The sequence below is a fragment of the Chiloscyllium punctatum genome, chromosome 52, assembly GCF_047496795.1.
Source record: "Chiloscyllium punctatum isolate Juve2018m chromosome 52, sChiPun1.3, whole genome shotgun sequence".
NCBI lineage: Eukaryota > Metazoa > Chordata > Chondrichthyes > Orectolobiformes > Hemiscylliidae > Chiloscyllium > Chiloscyllium punctatum.
The window spans coordinates 13,266,249-13,285,436 of record NC_092790.1 but is presented as its reverse complement, the minus strand read 5'-3'; the positions used below and the strand labels follow the sequence as shown (position 1 = coordinate 13,285,436).

Genomic DNA, 19,188 nt, shown 5'->3' with positions numbered 1-19,188 from the left:
ATGCTAAATTGCCCGTAGTGTTAGGTAAGGGGTATGGGTGGGTTGTGCTTCGGCGGGTCAGTGTGGACTTGTTGGGCCAAAGGGACTGTTTCCACACTGTAAGTTAGCTAATCTAATCTTCTGTCATCTTTGAATTTGAAACACAACTCTGAAAAGAAAGCATGTTTAATTTGGGTGTTCTTGTCCACCAGTCAATGAAGGCAAGCATGCAGGTACAGCAGGTCGTGAAGAAGGCTAATAGCATGCTGGCCTTCATAACAAGAGGGATTGAGTATAGAAGCAAAGAGGTGCTTCTGCAGCTGTACAGGGCCCTGGTGAGACCACACCTGGAGTACTGTGTACAGTTCTGGTCTCCAAATTTGAGGAAAGACATTCTGGCTATTGAGGGAGTGCAGCGTAGGTTCACGAGGTCAATTCCTGGAATGGCAGGATTGCCTTACATGGAAAGACTGAAGCGACTGGGCTTGTATACCCTTGAGTTTAGAAGACTGAGAGGGGATCTGATTGAAACATATAGGATTATGAAAGGACTGGACACTCTGGCAGGAGGGAACATATTTCCGTTGATGGGGGAGTGCCGAACCAGAGGACACAACTTAAAAATACGGGGTAGACCATTTAGGACAGAGATGAGGAGAAACTACTTCACCCAGAGAGTGGTGGCTGTGTGGAATGCTCTGCCCCAGAGGGCAGTGGAGGCCCAGTCTCTGGATTCTTTTAAGAAAGAATTAGATAGAGCTCTTAAAGATAGTGGAGTCAAGGGGTATGGAGATAAGGCTGGAACAGGATACTGATTAGGAATGATCAGCCATGATCATATTGAATGGCGGTGCAGGCTCGAAGGGCAGAATGGCCTACTCCTGCATCTATTGTCTATTGTCTATTGAGACTAATGAATCATTTAAAATTTCACCTTGCAGCCTCAGTCACAGAATGATTTTGTGCTTAAGATAAAAAGCAGGAGTCTGCTCCTAGCTTAAAAACTATTCTAAACCTAACATTGAAGAGATTCTGACACAATCTGTCAGGAAGCCATTTTATCGTCAGTTTGCCCTCCTCGCTAAGATGCCATTTTGTAAAACAATGATCTCTGACATGCGAGCTGTGCAAGGTTGCCTTATGACCTCTCCCACTTAGTTTAGACTGATACCGCTTTATGACAGGGACTTACCTCACCAACAAGCAGTGACTCAGCTGGATCTGTTTTTCCCACTGATGGATGGCTAAGGGCCCACAGGAGTGATCAGTTAAGCACACACAGACCTGTTAATTAACTTCTCTTCCTTACGAATTGTTGCCTTTCCATTGTCTATCTAATTAAGAACATGCAGTGTTTTTTGTAAAGTGTTGTGAAAAGGAAGCCTGTTTGAGAAAGAAGAGTGGAGTAGTCTGCGAGGGCTCTTAAAGGAAGAGTTGGTACCCTACTTTTCTAAGGTTATAGAACCTCAGCTAGCCTGATTTATAGGTGTCAATGTTATGTTGTAACACTGATACTATTGGTAAATAAAGGAGAAGGCTAAAGTTAAACTAAACTGTTTGTAAGAGGTTTTTATTCCAGACTACCAAAGTGTATGATCTCCAGGACGAACCAAGAGAGGCTTATAGATCTGAGTCCCCTGGGCTGTCTCAAATATGTACTTTAACAAAATGAATAGGAAGGGTTTAGAGAGAGATGGGCTAAGTGCTGCCAAATGGGACCAGATTAGGTTAGGATATCTGGTCGGCATGGACAAGTTGGACCGAAGGGTCTGTTTACATACTATACATCTCTATGATTTCGACGATTCTCCGGTAACTCTTGCCCTGTCAGTGAGCACAGTTTCCCTCCATCTCTGTACTTAACCCTTCCTTCACGGATGATTGTTGAAACAATGCAACAATGTGACCTATTTGTCTATCTTCATTGTAACTTTGAAAATGCTCTTAATAATTGGAGATTTTAATGTTGTTCCTGAATGTCTATTTTGGATGAGGATTCAGTTTATCTATCTCCAACACTCTTGTGTAAACATAAATGGGCTACATACCTTCTGTTTGTTAGAGGCAGCTGGTCACTCTTTGCTTTGAACTGAGGAAGTATTACAGTGTCTTAGTCCCTCAGGTGTTTTTCTGGAGGAAGACACAGGGACACCACCTGTAAATTAACATGAGGCTAGTCTGGCAATATTGAACTGATCATTGTCACATTCATTGCTACTCTCTGTCTGGGAATTGTTTGTTTTTCATGTGATTCGATACCAGTTGATTTGGAGATGTTGGTGTTGGACTGGAGTGCACAATGTTACACATCAAGTGCTTCCAAAAAAATTGTTGGACGAGAGCCTGGTGTTGTGTGATTTTTACCTTGATATCAGTTGAGTGAAATCCAGAAACTGAGCAACAAATGCACAGCACCATGAATGGGAGTACTCAACCACCAGGATGCTTACACAGTTCAACATCCAACTCCCCAACTTCCTGTTAGAAATAGGAAACGGCGCTATTGCTAATGTTTTTACCAAGACCCCAGTGTATGTCCTTTTACAAGAGTATCCCATTCCAACAATTGGTCCACACTACCTCAAGAAAGAGCGGGAAACAGATTGAAAGTAAAAGTGTTGAGAGGATTGTAAACCACAAGACCAACCCATAACAGCTTCTTCCCGCTCTGCCTCCCTCAGCAGGCCCACACACAGCCCGAGAAAGACCTCTCTCTTCCCCCCAGCCCGCTCACTCCAAGTTCCGGGACCAGTTCCTGCTCCGCTCGGCCTCTTACAAACAGCCCCCGGTTCTCCCTGAACTCACCCCGAATCAATCCCGGTCTCGGAGCCCCCCCTGTGTCCCAGGCTCCCATCCCGATGTGCTGCTGGAAGGAGCCTGCTGTTCCCTCCCTTCCCTGGGCGCTGATCTCTCCATTGCGGTCTGTTTCAAACAAACCTCTTGTACTCACTGAGTAGATGCTCCTCAATGGCAGCGCTGGGGGAGGGCCTCACGCATGCGCTCCTCTGCTCAGGAACAAGTCAGCTTTCGGGAGAAAAGTGAAAAATCACACAACACCAGGTTATAGTCCAACAGGTTGAATTGGAAGCACACTAGCTTCCGGAGCGACGCTCCTTCACAGGTGGTAGTGGAGGGTTCAAACCTAACACAGACTTTATAGCAAAAATGTTAGAAACGAAAATCGCTTCTTAATAATCGCTCTAGACAAATTCAGGAAAACAAAGTTTTATTAGCAAGTCTGTAGAGTCGGGCACCCTTCTGAGTAAAAGGCGCGCTGAGGCTTACAAAGTTTCTCATTATATACAGTACAAATCCCTCCCCTCCTTGGTTCTAACGAGCCATGAGGTTCACATTCTTAAAAACATCATTATTCTTCGATTTACACCCTTATCACAAAGTCTGCAACAAATGCCTCCAGACCCTCCCCTCCCTGGCTCTAACGAGCCATGAGGTTCACATTCTTAAAAACATCATTATTCTTTGATTTGCACCCTTATCACAAAGTCTTCAGAGTCTCCAAAGTTGTTTCTCTCACCCTGCAGTATTATCAGTCAAGGACTCATCCTTCCCTGCCTGTGTTAATGGTTTCATCAATCAAGGGCCTGTTTGTTTTTACTCTGCTCACAAATTGTCAGCATTCTGCACAATTTAAACTATTCTACTTTTGAGTATACAAAATGTTTTAGAAAAGAAACAAAAGTTTTGTCTTTTATTATAGATCAGTCTGTGGTCCAGGCACATCTTAAATTTTAAACCGAAATTACCTCTCACAATTCCACCCTTTTCTTTCTTTAAGATGTGCCTGACCAATATAGCCCCCCCTCCTCAAGGGCCCGGGAAATCCTTGGTCTTTCGCAGCAACATCACTTTAAGTTCACGCGTCCCATGTTGTGGAACCACCACTGCCTGGAGTCGGGAAATATTTTTCTGAATTAAAAACTGAATACAGGGAGTTAGGCAGGGTAATACGAGAAGAAGAATCATGCCCCCCCCCCCAACCACCAGCAACGCCGTGCGCCACCAGCTACCACCTAGGAGACCATCCCACCATCCGATGCCACTAAGAGGACGCCAAGATTGTACTGGCACATGGGCCAATTTCCGAATTTCATCGGAAATTTTCAAAACCGCTTTACCATTATCGTCAATTTCTAGACAGCAGTTTGTCAGGTTAAACTTCCCGCACACGCCCCCCTCCGAGGCCAACAGATAATCCAAGGCAAGTCGGTTTTGATATATAGCAGCCCTCATCTGATCCTGCTGCTTAGCCAGCAACTCCAGGGCCAGGGCAGTCCGGTTAGTAATAACCTTTACGACTGCTTGGAGCCTGATAATTCGATTTAACATATAGATAGGAGTACGATATCCCCATGATCCGTCCTGTGCCCATGTAGCCGGCCCGTAGTATTCAATAATCCGGGCCGGTGGCCACTCATCCCCCCAATCACCGACTTGGATATCCCTTGGTGACCTACGGAGGGAGTCAAAGAGTTTAATCCCCAAATCATCGCCTTCCTCCCGGGGTAATAGGAAGAATTCAGGTCGTATTAGACCCAGGAAGCATACTCCAGCCCATCCCATGGGGAGTTTGGAATATGCCTGATTACCGCATATCCAAAATAGGCCATCTGGAGCAGGCCCCCCCTGTTTCGCAACTTTATTCCACACCTCTTTTACCCCAGGAATGCCCTCATAAGGGCCGGAGCCGCTACAATTCCAAAACCGAGAGTCATCACCCAGCCTCACACAATTGCGGTTCTCCTGTTTTGCAATGTACCATGTGATATCCTTAGGCCACCAGACTTGTGTGGTTGCATTCAACACACTCTGACAGGGGCTGATACCCACCTCAATCTTCCCTTTCCCTTCAACACACAACTGGAATAAATTGATCAATATTCCCACCAATACAGTCCAAGTAGAGTTCATTATTGCTGTCTTTTCAGTTTTACCACCAACGGCTTGTCCCCTTGCTCGCATGTCCAAGTACTCTCTCCTTCTGGCGGAACAGGCCCCTTTATCCTCGATGCGTGGGCCCACCCTTTTTCTTTCGTCCGAACAGCTGCTTCAGTTGTTAACAGCACTAGGAACGGTCCTTCCCACTACGGCTGGAGCTTTTCGGCCTTCCAGGTCTTTACAAGTACCCAATCTCCGGGCTCCACCTTATGCAAGAGGAAGTCGAGCGGCGGAGTCTGAGCCAGGAGACCTTTCCTCCGGAGTTCTGCAAAAGAACGGGATAAGGCCAGTAAATAGTTTCTGACAAATACATCTCCCCCTTGTAGAGTGGGACATCCATCAACCTTACTCCAATATGGTAATCCGAACAGCATTTCATAGGGGGAAACCCCGACATCCCGGCGAGGTGCCGTACGAATCCTCAATAGGGCAATGGGTAGGCACTTCGGCCAAGGTAACTTAGTTTCTAACATCAGCTTAGTCAATTGGGTCTTGAGCGTGCCATTCATTCTCTCAACTCGACCCGAACTCTGAGGATGCCAGGGTGCATGGAATTTCCATTGGATACCCAGGGCAGTACAGATCAAATGGTGGAGCTTAGAAATAAAATGTGTCCCGCAGTCGGAGTCGATAGATTCCATTATACCATATCTCGGGATTATGTTCTCTAACAACAGTCGGGCCACGGTTGGTGCATCGGCTTTGGCAGTTGGGAAAGCCTCTACCCAGTGAGTGAAATGGTCTACTATTACTAGCAGATATTTCCATCGCTGCACTGGGGGTAATTCTGTAAAGTCGACTTGGATTCTCTGAAATGGCCTGATCGCGAGGGGCTGACCACCGGCTGGCATAGAACGCATGGCTTTCTGGTTAATACGCCGGCAAGTGGGGCATCCGACTACCTCTTGTTGGGCTAATGTGTGTATCCCTCTGCATACATAGTCTCTCAGGATCGTGTCGCACATGGCTTGCACCCCCCAGTGGGTCTGATGGTGTAATCGGTGCAGAATACCCCGGGTGATCTGTTTGTTCAGTACTTGTCTCCCATCAGGAACCGTCCACTTCCCGTTAGTATCTAGCCGGGCACCCAATTGATCCATTTTATCAATCTCCCCCTGGGTGAAGACGGGTTGTTTAGCGAGCCCTTCCCTCAACGGTATTAACGTTAACAATTGGACGGATTTTTCGACCGCTGCCCGCTTGGCTTCCTCATCTGCCAGCCGGTTTCCCACCGCTTCCGGTGTCGACCCCTTCTGGTGGCCGGGTACATGGACTACTGCGAGTTCTGTAGGTAACGCCAGGGCTTCCAACGTTAGGCTGATCATTTGTTCGTGAGCTAATTCTTTTCCCCGGGAAGTTATCAATCCTCGCTCTTTCCAGATTTTCCCGAAAGTATGAACGATCCCGTATGCATACTTTGAGTCAGTATATATGGTTCCCACCTTCCCCTCCAACAACTTCATGGCCCTCTGGAGGGCGTACAACTCACAGGATTGGGCTGACCACTTCCCGGGCAGTCGTCCGGACTCGATCGTCTGTTTCGTTGCGCCATCTACGACAGCATAGCCACTGTACCGTACGCCGCTGATGCACCGGGAGGACCCGTCGATGTACAGTTCCTGTCCTTCCATAGCAATCGGGTACTGTTTCCTTCTTACCGGGCCTTTTCCTGGTAACATGGTGATTTGGAGAGGTTTGATGTTTAGGCCCCCTCTGTTCCCCTCTCGGTACCATACTTCCGGGTCTATTTGTTGATCATCTTCTTCGGTGAGGGCGAACAACCTTACCACCATTTCCCCATTACTTGGTACCGTTCCGATCCCTAGTTTGACCTGCAAGTCTCTTCCTAACAAATTAAACCCCGCCGATGGCAGTAGAAGGAGGTCTCGTTTAGTAGTTCTGTTTTCATATCCAATTTCCACGTCCTCCACCACTGGAACTTGTAATTTCTGTCCTCCAATTCCAGATACCCCCATAACTTTTTCTCCTGTTCGGGTGCCGGGGGGTATTTGGATTATACTTGATCTTTCGGCTCCCGAGTCCACCATAAATGTGATCTCCGATCCTTGGGGTCCTACTTTCAAGTTTACCAGGGGTTCCTGTCTATAGTCCTTTTGCCCCAAGGGTAGGAACCCCCGACCTCCCTAATCTTCCTCCATCAGTGCGTACAACCGCACCTCCCGCTTGTAGCGGGGGCACTCCCATTTAAAATGTCCCTCTTCATTACAGTAGTAACATCTGAGTATCCTCTTCGTTTCCCTGTCGCGGTCTCGTGCTCCTCCACTCTTCCTTTGTTCCGGCCATGGTTCTCTTTTCCTCTGCTCTTGCCACGACTCTCCCTTCTCCTGTTTCTGCCACGGCTCCCCCTTTTCCCTTCTTCCAGCTGTCATTTGTTGCACCGCTTGCATCATTATCTTTGTCGCCTTCTTTTGCTTCTCATCGTCCCTTCTCACAAACACCTTTTGCGCCTCCCGCAGTAGTTCACTTAGAGATTTACTATCCCAATCATCCATTTTCTCTAACTTCTTGCGTATGTCTGGCCAGGCTTTTGATACAAACTCTACCCGTATGAGTTGTTGCCCCACGTCTGTCTCAGGGTCCACCCCAGCGAACTGCTGCAAGTTCTTCCTAATCCTGTCTAGGAAGTCCGTAGGGGTTTCCTCTGGGTTCTGATGATTACCAAAAGCCTTGGTAAAATTGTGCCCCTTCGGGGCTGCGTGTCTTATTCCTTTTATCCAATATTCCCGCATGTCTCTCATGTTGCGCCGTCCTTCCTCCGTGTTCTTATTCCACTCGGGGTCGGTGAGGGGAAACTTCTGCTCCCCTCCTTCTCCCCCTTCTCTCTCCCAGACCAAGAGCGCAGCTTGTCGTATCATCTGACGCTCCTGGCTAGAGAACAATGTTTTCATAATGGAACACATCTCTTCCCACGTGTAAGTATTCGGACCCAGGAACTGATCTAATTGTTCAGCCAGGCCCATGGGGTCCTCGAGTAGACCCTTCATCTCCCTCCTGAAATTCCGTACTTCAGTACTCATTAAGGGAACGTCTACATATCCCGTCCTTCCTTCCTCGCCCCCCATGGGCACTTCCCGGAGTGGATTCATTCTTGCAATCGAGACAGGGTTTTGTCTGTGACCCCTTCCAGCTTGAGATCTGGTCTGTACCCCTGAGGTAGCCTGTGATTCCTCCCCATTTTCTTCCCCTTCCCCTGACTCGTCGTCACCCGGAGGAACATTTTGTGGGGCAGATGGGGTCACGTAGGGCGGCGGTAAGTGATCTAAAGGATCCCATTCTTTCTGCCCTTTCGTGTCTTCCTTAGTTACCTGCATTTGGCAAGATATCGTAACCGGTAGCCAACAAAGGGCATAATCATTTTCTTCCAGATTAATATCAGGTTTTGAATTGACATATAAAATGAGAGCTTGCCGGACCCAGTCTTCGTCAGTACCGAATCTAGGCCACCACACTGAGTCGCCCTGAATAGGTTTCTGGGACCATTGTTCACAGTATTTTACCATCTTCCTTTTAGATTTTCCTTTTCTCCTACCCTGATTCCAATTATTTAACATTCTTCCTAACGGACTATCGTCAGGTACCCCGGGGTATTTGTCATTGTCGCTGTTCAAGCCTACCTTTCCCTTACTCGCCTTGGATCCCTTATTTCCCATTGCCGAGGACTTCGTAATTTTCCCGTGACAATCTATCACAATTTAGCCAATTCCCGGACCTTCAGTCCTGTGATCGCCCAGGTTCCTTTGCAGGCACCCCCGGTCTTTGGATTCCTGTGTCCTACGTCTCTGTGACACAGATCACAGGCACCCCGTAGGTACACGTTCCTCCTCAAACACGGTCTCTGCAAAATCCCTCACAGGCAAGCCCCGGTCTCTAGATACCTGAGTCCTACGTCTCTGTAGAAAAATCCACAGGCACCCCGTAGGTCCCCAGGCGTCCGGAAACACGGTCCCCGCAAGTTTTTCTTACCTGGGTTCGGTGCACCGAAATTACTCGATCGTTAACCGTCCCCACTGCCTCGGCCACACCCCTCCTTTGTTTTCCTGAGCCTCCCGGATATCACTCGCTCAAGCCGCGCGGGGCGACAAGCAAGGAATCAGGGACTGCTGAAATCAGCAGGGTGCACCTTCTCCGATGTCCTTCCTCAGCTCCCCCCGCGGCCGGAGTGTTGATCCCGGACAACGAGCCCCCAAGTTGTTAGAAACGAAAATCGCTTCTTAATAATCGCTCTAGACAAATTCAGGAAAACAAAGTTTTATTAGCAAGTCTGCAGAGTCGGGCACCCTTCTGAGTAAAAGGCGCGCTGAGGCTTACAAAGTTTCTCATTATATACAGTACAAATCCCTCCCCTCCTTGGCTCTAACAAGCCATGAGGTTCACATTCTTAAAAACATCATTATTCTTCGATTTACACCCTTATCACAAAGTCTGCAACAAATGCCTCCAGACCCTCCCCTCCCTGGCTCTAACGAGCCATGAGGTTCACATTCTTAAAAACATCATTATTCTTTGATTTGCACCCTTATCACAAAGTCTTCAGAGTCTCCAAAGTTGTTTCTCTCACCCTGCAGTATTATCAGTCAAGGACTCATCCTTCCCTGCCTGTGTTAATGGTTTCATCAATCAAGGGCCTGTTTGTTTTTACTCTGCTCACAAATTGTCAGCATTCTGCACAATTTAAACTATTCTACTTTTGAGTATACAAAATGTTTTAGAAAAGAAACAAAAGTTTTGTCTTTTATTATAGATCAGTCTGTGGTCCAGGCACATCTTAAAGTTTAAACCGAAATTACCTCTCACAAAAAATTTACAGTGTGATGGAGCTGAAATTATACAGTGAAAAATTAATTGTCTGTTATGCCTTTCATCTGTTAGAATATCATGATAGTTTCACTTCTTTCATGTGTAAATCACAAACCTTTTTTTAAAAAGTTGTATTCTCAGGTCAGCTGTTAACAACGGTGATAGCTACACAGTATGTTGAAGGTGTTAGTCCCGTGTTCTCTGTCTATGCCATGATGTTTAGATTGATTCTAATCTAAAAAGTGAGATAACGGAGTTTTACATGAATTCATGCAGTTTTTGAGCTCAGAATTCTACATGAATGCATGCAGTTTTTGAGTAAGGTACAATATAACCCGGCAAGTACAAATTCACCCCACAAAATATGTGTGTGCATGTGGGTCTTTGTCTGTCTGTGTGTGTCTGTCTGCGTTGGGGGTTGTGAGAGTGAGAAAGTGTATGTGCGTAGTGAGTGCAGAGTGTCTTAAGTCTGTGAGGGGGTGCATGTGTGAGTGTGGGAGTGTATATGTCTGTAAGGGTGTGTGTCAGTGTCTGTGTGCACGTCAGATTCTGCTGTGTGAATATGAGAATGTCATTACCAGTCTCTACCTGTCAGCTTTTGCTATGTCAATGTGATTTTAGTTATCAATCTGCCTCATTAGGTCCTAAATAAATGTAAGAATGTACTTATCAATATATACCTGTCAGTCTTTCCTCTGGGATTATGTGAGTGTATTATCAAAATGTACCTGTCAGTTTCTGCAATGTGAATGTGTTTGTGCAATCATCAGTCTATCCCTGACAGTTTCATGAATGGATGAGTGCATCTGTACCTGAAAGTATCTGTACCTGTCAGTTTGTGCTCTATGAATAAGTGAGTGTACTTATATATTTGTTTCTGTTACTTGTTCTGACACTTGCAGAAACTGCAGGAGCTCTTTTTACTTCAAATCTCTGTTGCTCAAAAATGAATAAGATTTCATCAATTGCCATCCATTTCAGGATGGCATGGTGGCACAGTGGTGCCAGGGACACAGATTCAATTCCAACCATGCTTCATTATCTGTGTGCAGTTTGCATGTTCTGCCCGTGTCTCCATGGGTTTCCTCTGGGTGCTCTTGTTTTTCTGCATGGTCCAAACATGTGCAGGTTTGCTGGATTAGCCATGGTAAATTGTCATGTAGTCTTCAAGGATGTGCAGTGTCAGTGGGTTAACTATGGTAAACGTGGAGTTATGGGGATAGGGTGGGGTCTACGCCTAGATGGGATTCGCTTTGGAGAGTTGTTGTGGAGGGATGGGCCAAATGACCTCTATCTGCACTGGAGAAATTCTATGTACTGTAAATGAAAGTGAGACTTTTTAATACCATTGTCAGTCTCTGACAGTGTAGAGCAGATTGGACAATTTCCACAACTTTTATTCTATGGTACGGTTTGTAATTCTAAGTTATATTCTGAATGTGCATTTTGAATTTATTGTTCACATGTTTATAACAAGAACACTTTATGAGAGCTTTTTCATTGTGTCCAATAATCTCTGGGTATCTGTCTGAATGTGTACTTTTTCAGGTCAATATTTCATTTCCCTTTGGACCACTTGAAAACAAAGTATTTATTCAGTCATTTTGTAAGAGATGTGTTCTGTTTTCACTTTGTGGAAACAAATTAAATTGCGATGTTTGTTTCAATCTGACATTTGGCCTGTTATCTAATTCCTCCAGTCTGGACAAACAGAATTGATACATGAATTACATACAGTCATAGAGTCAGACAGCAAGTTTAAACCATGGTGAGATAATTGGATGAATACTTAATCTGAATGTTTATTTACTTCTTTTCCTACATAGCTGGAATACATTGTGACCATGCAATAGGGGGCTCAGTATTTCTGAATAAACGAGTGGAGTTTACTTTTTGACCAATGTGATGCCATGCATTTAAATTTGATTAGAAGTTCACTTGTACATTGGGACTGACATATTTCACTCTTACCCTGTCCTGTTTAACTTCATTAATGAAATGCTAGCTCTCCCACCCATGTGATCCTTGCAGGCATGATTTTTCTATTTTTGCCTGTGGACCTACTAACCTGACAATATTTATGTGCTTTGCAAGTTATTCTATACCTACTGTGTATTGGCACTATCTCATTCTTTGTTGCGTTCAGAAATCAGTTTCCTTCACACCCTTCATTACATGAATAAGGACAATAACTGGCACAGTGAGCAACGATTTGCTCTGCCCTTCCATTCACTTGTATGGCTTGAGTACTTGGGAATTACTATCTACCTGTCAGTCTGTGCTATTCAATGGGACTGGTCCTTCAAAACTCTGCTCAGATGTGACAGGCCACCACAGAGTAGAGCCACGTTGTCTAGTGAAGAACTTAGAAACTAAACTTTAATGTTGACTACTCAGGCTGTTCTCCGTTGTGTGTATACACAGATTTTATATATATATTAAAAAAAAGAGAGTTTTGAAAGGAACAGTTATGACACAGGGAGGATGCCCATACTCACTTGACCCTTCTTCAGTCTTCCTGCGTTGTGTTACTGAGCAGTTTAAATGTTTGCTGTAAAGTGGACAGCCAGTTAGTAGAGTGGGACAGGAGAGAGTTCTCAGTTCATGTTTCCTGAAGTGAATGGGAAAGATCTTATTTTCTGTAATTGTTTGTATCTGTAGGATTCACAGACAAGTAAAGCTGTAACACATTGTCACAGAAACGAGTCTGTGCTGTTCTTAAAAGTCAAGTGGGAAAAGCAATGGACTTTTCCAATTCTGATAACGTGGAATCTAACTGGGGGTAGTGATATCAAGGTCTGGCCTTCAGAGTGTCATACAGTTGTACAGCACAGAAATGGGTCCTTTGGTCCAAGTTGTTAGTGCTGGCCAGAGATCCTAATCTGACCAAGTCCCATTTGCCAGCATTTGGTCTGCCTCCCTCTAAACCCTTCCTATTCATGTACCAATCCAGGTGCCTACGTAAGGTTGTAATTGTACCCACCACCTCCACTTCCTCTGGTAGCTCATTCCATACAAGCACCACCCTCTGCAATGATAAAGTAACTCCACACGTGCTTTTTAAATCGTTTCCCTCTCACCTTAAACCTATGCCCTCTATTTTTAGTCTCCCCAACATTAGAAAAAAGACCTTGCGTATTCACCCTCTCAATGTCACTCATGATTTTCTTAACCTCAGTAAGGTCATACCTCAGCCTCAGACAGTCCAGGAGGAACGAACAACTGCCTATTTGGCCTCTCTCCAGAACTCAAATCCTCCAGTCCTGGCAACGAATATAGTTGCTGTAGTTTACATGGTCTACAGTAAGGCCTCTGTAGGAGCATAATCCCTGACCAGAGATGAAAGACTCAGGAGCCAGGCAGGATTCAGGCAAGTGGTAGGTGTTTATTCAAGAAGAAACTGGTTAATGCAGGGAGAGGGCCAAAGGATCTTCCCCTGAGACTGGCCTCAGAAGAGAGATCCATGGCACACTCTGCTTTTACAATAAGAAAAGCAGTATTTATTGTACACATTCTGTGAACAATGACAAACAGCGTGATTAATATGTTCCTCCCTCTTTCTTTGCATACCCTATCCTATGAGACACCTAATCAATGATGGGCATCCATTGGACAGCTCCAGGTTCACATGATCTCAAGGTGATTAGCAGATACTGTAATCCCTCTGCCTTGGGATCTTTCTACGTATTCTATTTGTTCACATTCCAGAGTTACTTGCTATACTCCTTCGGGTTTCTGTCAGTCTAGCTTATCTTGAGGGACATCCTGAATGCTGTTATTCATTGTATTTAATTTTACTCAAATTCTATTGTTCTGCTTACATGCCCCAAAATCCTTATTATATATGAAGAAAAAACAGTTAATTTTGCAGTATTTGCTAAAAGTTTGCAATATGATTTTCTGTTATAAAGTTTTTTTATAACTGTGTGACTTTACACATTTGAATTGAGTAGTATAAGATAACTTTAGCTGTTGCCCCCTCAGTTGTTATCGGGGTTTAATGGGCTGTATTGTACAGCTGGTGCCTGTTCATTTACTGACAAAACTCCCTTTTATTTAATGTGGCTGGAGTTACTCGTTTATCAGACCTTCGGTCCGCTGGTCAGGACTGTTTTGAATGGGAACAGGCTGGGTCCTTCTTACTGTCCTCTGAGTGGCTTGTTCAATGGTATCATTAAGTCTTACTGTGTGAGAACAGGCTGATGTGCTTAGTTTCTGCCACTGTCTCGCATGTCCTGCTGTTTAATTCTACTTTCCACTTATCGGCCAATTTGTGTTAACAGATATGGGCCACTCTATTCTGGCAGGTACAGGCCACCCTGATACCCTTTGACAAACTCCCGTATAAAAGACTGGTCTAAGATTGACTCTTGGAGTCTGAAGCAAACTGGATCTGAAATTAGCTTGCAGACAGGATGCAAAGTGTGATGGTGATGGGTTGTGTTTGTGATTGGAAGCCTGTGACCAGCAGTGTCCCACAGGGATCCTTGTTGTTTGTTCTGTACATTAACAACTTGGATGTGAATGCAGAAGGTACAATTACTATGTTTGTAGATGAGATTTTAGTGTGGAAGTGCAAAACGTGTTGGTGCAGGCTTGGAGGGCAAAGGGCATGTGACTGTGCTGTACTGTTCGCTCTTCTTCGACATGAAAATTGGCAGCACTTGTTGACAGTGAGGGGGATGGTCTCAGGCTACAGTACGAGTACAACCGGCAGAACAATGGCTCTGATATTCCTGGTAAGTGTGAGATAATGTATTTTAGGAGGTCTAATAAGCGAAAGAATTACACAATGAAGGGTAAGTCCTGAGGGAGTACTGAGGAACAAAGGGACCTTGGTATACAAGTCTATAGATCCCAGAAGGAAACAGCACAGGTGGACAGGCTGCTGAAGGAGACATACACAATGCTGGCCTTTATTACCTGAGCTGTACAATTTAAAAGCAAGGCACGCTTACGACAACTTTATAGAACATTGATTAGGCCACAGATGGAATACTGTGTGCAGGTCTGAATGCCACCCTATCAGAAGGATGTGATTGTACTGGAGAGGGTGCAGTGGGTTGGAAAGTCACTGTTATGAGGCAAGACTGGATAAGCTGAGTTTTGTTTTCTTGGAGCAGAGAAGACTCAGGGAGGATCTGACTGAAGAATACCAGATTATCAGAAATGTAGGCAGAGTAGATTGAGAAAATCTTTCCTCCCCATGACCGATGTGTCTAAGTCCAGAGGGCACAAGTTCATGTTGAGGAGAAAACAGCTTAGAGGAAATGTGAGAAAAATATTTTGACCCAGAGGTTGGGTAAAGTTTGGAACATTCTGCCTGAGAGGGTGGTTGGGTACTCGCACAGCATTTAAGCCGCATCTGGACGTGCCTTTAATAGGCGAGGGTATAGTCAGTTAGTGGCCAAGTGCAGGCAAATGGGACGAATGCAGTTTGGTGTTTGTTGAACATCATGGACATGGTGGGCCAAAGGGTTTGTTTCTTTGCTGTATGACTCTATATTTCTATAACATGCTTGTAAATCTTTACTGTACCACCTCAAGTTTAACAACATCCTTCCTGTAGCAGGTTGATGAGAATTATACACAATCTCCTAAAAATGGATTCACCAATATCCTGCACAGCTACCAGATGACCTCCCAACTCCGACAGTCAGTATTCTGAACAATGAAGGCAAGCACGCCAAATGCCTTCTTCATCACCCTGTCTATCTGCAACTAATTTCATGGACTTTGAGGTGCCAGTATTGGACTCAGGTGGACAAAGTGAAAAATGAGACAACACCAGGTTTTTGTCCAACAGGTTTATTTGGAAACACTAGCTTTTGAAGCACTGCACCTTCATCAGGCGGTTGATGAAGGAAAAGTGCTTTGAAAGCTAGTGCTTCCAAATAAACCTGTTGGAGTACATTCAAGGAAATATTCACTGGCACACTGAGGTTTCTTCGTTCAGCAACACTCCCCAGTGCCCTACCATTAAGTGTGGAATTAGTGTCTTGGTTTGCCTTCTCAAAATGTATGTAAACTGAACTACAACTGCCACTCCTCAGCCCACTGACCCACCTGACAAGAGGTAGAGTTAGTAAGTATGCAGGTGACACCAAAATTGGAGTGTAATGGACAGCAAAGAAGATTAGCACAGATTACAACAGGATCTTGATCAGATGGACCAGTGGGCTGAGAAGTGGCAGATGGAGTTTAATTTAGATAAATGTGAGGTGCTGCATTTTGGGAAAGCAAATCTTAGCAAGACTTATACACTTAATGATAAGGTCCTAGGGAGTGTTGCTGAACAAAGAAACCTTGGAGTGCAGGTTCATAGCTCCTTGAAAATGGAGTTGCAGGTTGATAGGATAGTGAAGGTGGCATTTGGTATGCTTTCCATTATTGGTCAGTGAATTGATTACAAGAGTTGAGAGATCATGCTGCGGCTGTACCGGATATTGGTTAGGCCACTGTTGGAATATTGCATGCAATTCTAGTCTCCAACCTATCGGAAAGATATTGTGAAACTTGAAGGGGTTCAGAAAGGATTTACAAGGATGTTGCCAAGTTTGGAGTATTTGAGGTACTGGGAGATGTTGAATAGGCTTAAGGTTATTTTTGGAGGGGTAACCTAATAGAGGTTTATAAAATCATGAGAGCTATGGGTAGGATAAATAGACAACATTTATTCCCTGGGGCAGGGGAGTCCAGAGTGAGAGGGCATAGACTTAGGGTTAGAGGGGAAGATCTAAAAGGGATCTGGAGGGCAATTTTTTCAATGTGACGTAGTGTGTGTATAGAATGAGCTGCCAGAGAAATTGGTGGAGACTGGTACAATGACACCATTTAAAAGACACTTGGATGGATACAATAATAAGAAGGTTTTAGAGGGATATGGGCCACATGCTGGCAAATGAGACTGGATTGGTTCAGGATTTTGTTTTTTACTGATTATTTACAGTGTGGAAACAGGCCCTTCGGCCCAACAAGTCCACACCAACCCGCCGAAGCCCAACCCACCCAGACCCATTCCCCTATATTTACCTCTTCACCTAACACTACGGGCAACTTAGCATGGCCAAATGACCTAACCTGCACATTTTTGGACTGTGGGAGGAAACCGGAGCACCCAGAGGAAATCCACGCAGACACGGGGAGAATGTGCAAACTCCACACAGTCAGTCGCCTGAGGCAGGAATTGAACCCGGGTCTCTGGCGCTGTGAGACCGCAGTGCTAACCACTGTGCCACCGTGCCACCCACTATCTGGTTGGCATGGATGAGTACAGCTGAAGTGTCTGTTTCTGTACTGTATAAATCAATGACTATATGGCTGTGAATAATAACATTTATTGGAAATGGGGTGATGTGCATGGAGAATGGAGAGAGATTAAAAAAAAAATTGCAATTCCTTGGTGGTATTTGACTCTGTTTCAAATTGAGCTGACTGTGCATCGAATTCAAACTGCTCTGTGACTGTGGAAAGGACATTCTTTAGTCTGACAACGGTAACATACCTGCTGTTTGTTAGAAGGAACTGATCACACTTGGCTTTGCCCCAAGGGAATATGTCTTGGTCCTTCAAGTATTTGTCTGGAGGAAGACAGAAGAGACATCTCCTGTAAAATCAAAATTACGTTTGGCAGTATCAAACCTTCGAATGTAACATTCATTTAATAATCATAAGACTGTTTTTCTTTCAAACCGGCAAGTCCAACAGAACTACAGGCCTGATTCTATCCTTGGCCTGAGCTGCTCTTTGTCTGGTGATTGTAATAAAAATATCTATACCAATTCACTGAGAACCAGATACTAACCCACACCTCCACAATAGGGCTACCCAACACAAGTGCATATCAGGATCTGAGAGTTTCCTTATTAATACATACCTGTCAGTTCCTGCGAGTTGAATGTGGGAGTTCAACTGTCAACCTGTCCCTATCAGTATAAGCTTTGCAAATGTGTGAGTGAATGTCGTTATCAATCTGTCCCTGTCACAATCTGGTAAATATATTTACATTTTGGCATTGCAGAGACTGACAGGGTCAGATTAATAACTACACTCACACATTCACATAGCATTAACTGACAGGTATAGATTGATAACTACTCATATATCCAAGCTGAATAAACTTGCAGGACTGGTTGTTAAATATATTTTAAATAAATAAAATCAGTCCCTATGTGTTTCACTGATTGGGATGTGAAGGTTTAGTCATCAATATGTACCTGTCAGTTTCAGCTATGAGAACGCGAGTGTCATTATCAGTATCTACCTGTCAGTGTTTGCTGTATAAATATTATATGCAGTCATCAAATTGTACCCATCAGTTTCTTCTGTGTGAATGTAGATATTGATCTCTATTTGTCTGCTTAAGCTTTACCAATGTGTGAATGCAGTTATCAAACAGTACCTGTCAGGTTTTGCTCTTTGATACGAGAGTGTCTTTGTCAATCTGTTTCTACCACGTCAATTTGAGAGAGTCGATACCAACCTGTCCCTGTCAGTTTCTTCCCTGTCAATATGTGAATTCAGTTCTTGATCAGTAATCATCAGCTTCTGCTGTGAATATTGGTGTATTAATCAAACTGGAGTGGTCAGTTTCAGCGATGTGAATGTGGGAGTACAGTTATCTTCTTTGTCAAAGTGAGTGTAACTCAATCTGTACCTTTCAGACTCTGCTGCGTGAATACATAAATATAGTTATCAATCTACAGCTGTCAATTTCTGCTTGGTGAATATGTTTAAGTAATTGTCAGTCTATCGCTGCTATGTGAATGTGTGAGCTGAGTTTTCATCTGTTGCTATCAGCTTCTGATTAGTGATCAATAGAGTTCAGTGATCAATCTTTCCCCGTCAGGCTCTGTAATTCCAGTGTTTTGAGTGTATTGATTCATTTTTTTCCTGTAAGTTTGTGTGACTGTAATTATCAGCCTGTACCCTCAGATTCTGCTTTATGAACATAAGACTGCAGTTATTCATTTAATTTGATCATTGTTCTCACATGTCCTGAGATAATTTGAAAAGTATTGTTTTGTGCACCTTACAGGTAGATAATCTCATCCAAGATCCATCAACGTAATAGAACAGAATCCAGAATACAGTGTTAAAACTGCAGAGAAGGTGCAGACAGAGATTAGCATCAAAATTTAGAGGTCCATTCAAAAGTCTAACAATAGCGGAGAAGCTGTTCTTGAATCTGTTCGATGGTGTATTCAAACTTCTGTATTTTCTACCTGACAGACCAGGGAGGAGGAGCGTATAACTGGAGTCGGATGGGTCTTTCATATTGTTGGTTGCTTTCCCGAGACAGGAGAAAGTGGAAATGAAGCCTTTGGATGGAAGGCTGCTTTCAGTGATGGACTGGGCTGAGTCACAACTCTCTGTAGTTTCTTGTGGTCTTGGGCACAACAGAAGCCATACTACGCTGTGACACATCCAAATAGG

At 44.4% G+C, this 19,188-nt stretch overlaps 1 protein-coding gene and 3 long non-coding RNA genes across 7 annotated transcripts in view; 2 read left to right on the top strand and 2 right to left on the bottom strand.

The window, feature by feature from the left end:
• Positions 1-19,188, top strand: part of LOC140470765 (uncharacterized) — a 186,550-nt gene that overhangs the window by 60,794 nt on the left and 106,568 nt on the right. The window lies entirely within an intron of this gene.
• Positions 1-19,188, bottom strand: part of LOC140470791 (uncharacterized) — a 212,184-nt gene that overhangs the window by 128,912 nt on the left and 64,084 nt on the right. The gene's annotated exons all lie outside the window — the stretch shown is intronic.
• LOC140470681 (histone H2B 1/2-like) overlaps positions 1-19,188 on the bottom strand; it is a 76,815-nt gene that overhangs the window by 19,887 nt on the left and 37,740 nt on the right. The window contains exons 4-7 of one of the 3 annotated variants that reach the window (XM_072566701.1): positions 17,258-17,333; positions 12,252-12,364; positions 2,930-3,003; positions 2,028-2,152 (exon numbers count right to left, since the gene is read on the bottom strand). The gene's annotated coding sequence lies outside the window, so the exon portion shown is untranslated. The other 2 variants (XR_011956600.1, XM_072566702.1) reach the window with 2 other exon arrangements.
• The window catches only part of LOC140470786 (uncharacterized), a 35,368-nt gene that overhangs the window by 10,518 nt on the left and 5,662 nt on the right, over positions 1-19,188 (top strand). The gene's annotated exons all lie outside the window — the stretch shown is intronic.